Genomic DNA, 7,026 nt, shown 5'->3' on the forward strand with positions numbered 1-7,026 from the left:
TGTCAATAACCCACAGCCTTTTACAGTCTATCAAATCGTGGCTGCAGTATCAATACCAACGCGATTCATGAGTGACTTCTGTAAACAAAGTGTCCTTGAACATATATGTTTTTCTTTATTTCTGGAAAATTCAAGAAGGTACTGCAGTATAGTCAGGAAGTGATATATCAGAGTAGCTCACTTCATTGCATTTCATCTTATTTCTATAAAATCTTGACTGAATTTTGATTAGAAGTCAGGAATGCAAATGTAAATGTGTTGCATTGTCTCTTTTATAAGTGCAAAAACCCCCAGAAAAGAGTTGAGAAAACAATCTCACCTCACAGTCCATTTAGTAGCCGTTCTGGAGCTTTCAATCACATCACATGAGCAAATATGGAATTATAGATGTTCGAATTTCCACTCTTTCGGAGCACTTTTTAGGACTTCTCCTCCATGTGGGCAACTCCATCTGTTGGTAAAGATCATGTGATTTGATCAAAAGCTCCACAACAGCTACTAAATGGACATTGTAGTGAGATTTCTCAACTGCTCTTCCAGTTTTTAAAGCTGAATTTCAAATATTTCCACCTTGTCTCTAACCGTGCTGTCATTTCTTTTGCCAGTGACAAAACCTTTCAGGCACAATTTACAGTAAAACCCCCAAATGTTGCACTGAGAGTGTTACAGCTGACAGCAGAAAATGCCCCTTTTGAGAATTACAGTATTACCTTTTTCCTTTCAGTGCTTGTGCACACCACTATGTGGGAATAACAGCTATTATCTATTATCTATTTTCAGCTTTTTCAGATTTGAGAATCACCGGTTTAACATCAAGAATCCATCCTGCAACACTAGCAATCAGAGTTGAGATCCGGCCAACAGCTGCACGCCTTGTGCAGAATAATACTCCTGTGATAAGCCAATTTTGTTCTCTGACTCTCCAAGAATTTTTGAAAAGCTATTAGATGGAAATGAACTGTCACAGAGTGTCAGGAAACAGTGTCAAACCATTGTCTCTCTTTGTTTAATTGGAGATTTAGTTGGATTCAACATTCCTTGTAACCATCATAAGCTTATCTCTCCCTCTGTGTTCACTGCCAAAAAAGGGATTTTTCCCGAAAGTCGTTATTAATTAGTGAGATGAAAGTGTACTGAGGATTATACCAATCAAGTGGCATTGTTCATAATGTGTTAAAAGACGTAACCGTCAAGATGTTTTTATCATTCATCAGTTAATCTCCAGCACGACTCTATTGTGGCACCTAAATATGCAAAAGCTGCTTAACCTACAAAAGTTTCCTGCAGACAGACGGTGGTTATCTGGATAATGAAGTGTTAGTTGGTGTGAAAATGAGCATTTTAATACACCAGATGTGAACCACTTGTGTTTCAATATGCGCCACATTCTACGCTCCCCAAACTCGTTGAACACTCTTTGCTTTTAATTACTACAAAGCAAAGTGGATGATGGCACACGTTTCTTAGCAGATTGGCTCTGCTGAAATTTATGTACTAGAACTTTAAAGGTGCTCTGTACGACATTCAGAGCATTAACATAGCAGCAAACAACTATTTGCTATGTAAAGATATAGAGGAGTAATGTCTACCTGAGCAAAGACTAAAGTCGCTCCCCCTCTGTGTGTGTTGTAATCAGAGCTTCTCCCTGCTTAAGGGCTGCAAATAACAATTATTTTCATTGTAGATTATTTTCTCGATTAAGTGATTTGTTATTTGGTCTATAAAATGCAAGAAAATGGTGAAAAATGACGATCAGTTCCCAGTTTCCAAAAGCCCAAGATGACGTCCTCAAAGCTCTTGTTTTGACTACAACTCAAAGATATTTAGTTTACTGTCATAAACTCCAGCTTCACATTTAAGAAGCTTTCTGTTTTCTTAAAAAAATACTAAAACCAATTAATCGATTTTCAAAATAGTAATCAATTTAATAGTTGATAACTAATCGATTAAAGGGACTATTTGTAACTTTCAGAATGTCTTGTTAACAGTGACACCTGTGGCCGTTAAGTCAACGAAAGTCAGCGTCGGGCTCGAGCTTGCTCGCTCTAAATATACCTGAACGAGCATCGCTCAACACAGTGAGGCGACACACGTCAGCTAAAACCACAATATCACTCTATATTTCACCTGCTTGGCAGTAATGTTAGCTGACCAGACGAAGGTCTCTCTATGAATCACTGCTGATCCTAGTGTTGGCTTTTCCTGCTTCAGCAAAAGCGGGTCAGTGACGGGGCTCCGCAGCGAGTAACGTTTTCGCCTCCGACCTGCGCCTGCAGGGAGACACCGGCGCCCGGTCGAGATGATAACGTTTCTCGCTGCGGAGCCCCGTCACTTCACAAGACACGGAAAACCTCTGTTGGTCTGGAGGAACTGCAGCATTTATTTCTGCACAAACGTCCACTGTACATTCACTAGATATTCTCAGAGCTAAACTATCTCTTCTGCAGTTTGTAGTGAGCGAGCGTTCATGTCTAGAGGTGGAGCGAGACAGCGAGAACGCATGCGCTGTGTCAGTGAAGGCAGGCAGGCAGAGGAGGAGAGACTTCAGGCACACGCGAGCGCGCATATGCGAGCGCGCATGTGTCCCGAAATGGTACATTCATATGCTTAAAAAGTTACAAACAGTCCCTTTAATAGATTAATCGTTGCAGCTGTACTGTGCTTTGTTTACATAGCCGGGCCGGCCGGGCAGGCTTTTAGTGCATGTTCTTGCATGTGAACGTTAAGCTTAGCACCCTGCACGCTCAGTTTCCCTCCCAGGTTAACACTGTTGCTCTGTCAGCAGTGTTGCCTTTGTTTTCACTGTTAGCGTTGTTAGCTCAGCCGTCACCATGTTGAGAGCCGTGCAGAGGCGATAGAAATGCTCCCAATCTCTTTAATTTATCTTATTTACCTGAATACACGGGCGGGAGTGTATCATACATAATGAGTGCCAGCGTTGTGAGTTGTCATGAATACTTAATATAATTTCCTCTCAAATTAAAAGTCTAGTGCAGCTCTTGTTCTCAGCAGTGAGCAGGGCACGGGTGTTGAACCTGTAAAAACTGACAGGGCGTGGATGACAGGTACATGCCTCAGTGGGATACTCGTTAGTGACCTGGAGCTTATATTCCATGCTACAGCGGTCATTAATCTCTGCAGGTCTGCCTCAAGGGCGTCTTATTGCCGAGTGACACTATTAACCGAAACGTAGCAGGAGATCTCTCGCCTGTCACAGCGATATTGTTTGAGAAATGCACTCCAGCTTGGCTGGTAGACATAACATGAAATTGAATCAAAGATTTTATGTCTGGCTATCCGAGTGGACCAGTTACAAGACAAAACGTTACAGTTCATTGTCCCCAGCAGGGGAAGCAACAGTAGCAGTCATAGTTTAATTGACATTATTAAAATTGTATTCTTTTAAAGAGACTTTTATTGATGTGTGGTGCAAACAGAGACTCAAAAATAACATAGAGCAGAACCGAATTGCTCTGCACAGCAGGAGCCGAGGCTCCAGCCGTTTCTCCCTACACCAAAGGGAGCATCCAAAACATGTGATTATAATAATCTCAGAGCATCTTTGCAAAAGCCAAAAACAGCTGCTGTGTTGAATCTGAAAAGGCTCCTCTGTGGACAGAGGACGGTCATACGGAGAATATGTCAACAGTAGTGTTTCTTTTTGGGCGTAGAGAGCACCAAATGAGAATCACAAGGCATTTATTGCGTCCTACAGTTTATAAAATGGGGATTTCAACAATGAAATCTTAATCTCACATCTAATACCTTCCATTTCCTTTGAGTCCAGGGATTCAGCTTCTTTGCTGAATATAAATGTGCATCAGCACCATAATTTGATTACAGCAAAGGATTCAATCTATTTGGCCCAGCAGAAAGAGCGATTTTGCACACCGTCGGGTTCTGCTTGACTGCTGTGTGATGTGTGAGTAAGGATACTGCAATGTAAACAGGAGTTGTGGAAATTGAGCTAATTTTAAGGGCATACACTGCATAAACTGTATGTGTTATGACTGCACATATTTTAAGTGATCAAAATAAACCTACAACTATTAAAATGATGACTATAAGTTATATTTGTTTGGACTATTTGTGCTGGTACTCCAATATTTCAGACAGAGATAACATCAGTCTGCACCAAGTATTCTTTGGCATCTCATTTTGTTGAAAAAGAAAAATGAAAGTTGATATTGAATACATAATTTGATTCGTACATCATGAGAATGTTTCGATAAATAAAAGTGTAAAACTTCATAATGGAAGAAAAACCCAGCTGGTGTTTGCTAGATTTGTTGCTTTTCCGACAGCCTAAAAATACAACAAACGAGTGTGAAGTAATTCGACTGACCGCTGGGACTTTATTTTTATTTTATTTTATTTTATTTCTACTATACTTTTAAATAATGTAATTACATTTAATGTGGATTTTCTTGCATTCTTATGTCAATGAAACTGTAGAATACTGATGTCATATCACAAACAGACACAAAATACAAATGTTTTACAAGTTTTAGCTACTAAAATTATTTAACAACATATTTTAATAAATGATAAAAGTATCTGTCACTGACCATGCTGTGATCAAAAATCCAAAAACATAGCTTTTTGGAAGATAGACATTTCCAAGGATAAAAACACAACAGAAAAGCTGTTTTTCGACTCACCCTTTTCATTCTGGAAGACGTTTGTGGGAACCTCTAAGGAAAGAAGATTCGTAACTGAAGTGGCATTAAGAAACTTCACATATTGCAAGATGTCAGCGACAAGTTACAGTTTTCAATTTCACACTCTTCTGACCTGAAATGCTCCTTCTCAGTTATCTCTTAGGGTAAAGGTGCTAAGGAGAGTACAACTTTCTGTGGATAGAGCACTTTCTAACTCCTCAACTAAATATCACCAGGGCCCATTTAGGGAATTGGGACAAATCTCAGGCCTCTCTCGCGTAGAGTATAATCTTCAGTCCTCTCAGTTGCTGCACTCATCTTTCAGACTGATAGTTTCAGAAAAGACTGTTTCTAAAACTTTAACTTTAAGGTAGACAACTCAGTCCTTTCTGTTTTATTTGGTAATATTAATTTGTGGCTTATGTTTTTGTTTTATGTGCTGCTGCATTGGCCAGGACTCTGCTGTAAAATAGATTTGTAATCTGCAGTGAGGCACTTCTCCTGGTTTAATACAATTCTGAGGTTAATACTTTGTGTTATGAACTAGATACTCCATGAGCAGGCAAGATATCCGAAACTTTGTTATGCGCTGCACACTCTGTTGATGATAGTCTGTAGAGAAGAGTACAATGTAAGTTGCCAGACTCATCTGAGTTGACCTGATGAAGACAGAAATACAAAAAGAACACTACAAAGCGATAGAAAAAACGCATACAAGTTCAAATGACTTAAGCTCAAAAGAAAAACTTGAGCTCCACTTTTTCAAAGCTTACCACCCACATGCAGCAATACAAAAAAAAACATCAAAGGATGTCTGTGCCATATACTTTCCAACCCAAATACAATCTTCACTGTGTAATTTCTTGCTTCATAAGGGAAGCACTGTTACCTGATCCAAGCAAAGTTAAATTTAGTGAGTGAATTGATATAATAAAGTATTTTTAAAGATGTCCAGTCAATATTTTTAATCAATTCTTCCTAGCATTTAAAAAAAATTCTAAAAAGACTTAAGACAATCATTACCCTTATAATGTTCTGAGGTGTTTTTTGTTCGGTGTTTCAGTATTGGTGTATTTTGCTTTGGACAGGTGCACTGAAATTCACCATTTCTGATGTGAGGTTCAGTAAAGTGCTGGATATTCCTTTTATCCACTGTTTGCCTTTCCACCAGGGGTTGATTTGAGGCACAAATTGTTAAAATAAACCTCAGTTACTTGTCAAATTACATGTCAATACATTTCTACAGCCGCAGCAAATTGTTTGTATACATTTGGAGTGTAATTTTGAACATTTCAAAAGAGATGAAACTCAATTATCAACCCACTAATGTCCGCCTGCTGCAGTCTAAAGATCAATGCGGAATCAAGACAGCTAAGTTATCATCCAATCAATACATCAATCAATAGTGTGTACCAATCAATCAGTATGTCAGTTTATCACCATCTCAATCAAGCATTGCTGCACCAGTCCACTCATCACTCTTCCTGGGTTTTTGCTTAGTCTGTTATCTGTTTTATTGTGAAAGTTCAGTCTCCTCATATGTCATGTCGTGGTTTACTTCCTGCCTGTTTTGCACCACACCTGTGTTCTATTAGTTAATATTGAGTCTGTGTGTTTTCCTTATCTCAGTATCAGGTCGTCAGCCTCTCACCTGGTAAGTAGCGTTCCTAGTTTCTAGTTTTCCCAGTGCTCAGAAGGCTATTTTTGCTTTATTCCCTTCGACCAGTCTTTTGGCTTTCCCTGTTTTCCTGCCGGCTACCTGCTACCTGTTGCTCGACTGCTGTTACCTGCCTGCCTGTGGACTTTCAGCTGTAAGTCATTTCCTTTAATAAAGCATCCTGCTGCCTCCTCCACTGTCTGCGTTTGGGTCCAGTTGCTGTGGTGGAAAAGTCGAAGTCTAAATGTCTTTTCCGAGCCACTTTTCCTTGACATCAGTGGAAAACGTCAGGAGGTCAAGGAAAGATGTGAAGGAGGACTTAGTAAAAGAGAAGCCGACTAATTATGTAATTATGATGCAGCGGGGGATAACATTGACGTGAGTCATCCGTGGTGAAACTACAATGTTTCACAGATGGACAACAAACAGTGCATCTTACAATTTGCCTTGTGCGTTCTTACTGTGTTGTTTCACGCAGGCTATAGACTGTTAATAATAATAATAATAATAATAAATTAAACTTATATAGCGCTTTATAAAGATCTCAAAGATGCTTTACACATTCGGGGGGTAAACGGTGTGAGACAATCAAGGAGAATCTCAGGAGGTCAGAGAGATAGGGGGGGGCAAGTTGGTGAGTTTTGTAGATGAGGGTCAGGATTTTGTACAAGATCCGGTGGGAGACAGGGAGCCATTGAAGGTCATTCA

The sequence above is a fragment of the Sebastes umbrosus genome, chromosome 4 (genome assembly GCF_015220745.1).
Source record: "Sebastes umbrosus isolate fSebUmb1 chromosome 4, fSebUmb1.pri, whole genome shotgun sequence".
NCBI lineage: Eukaryota > Metazoa > Chordata > Actinopteri > Perciformes > Sebastidae > Sebastes > Sebastes umbrosus.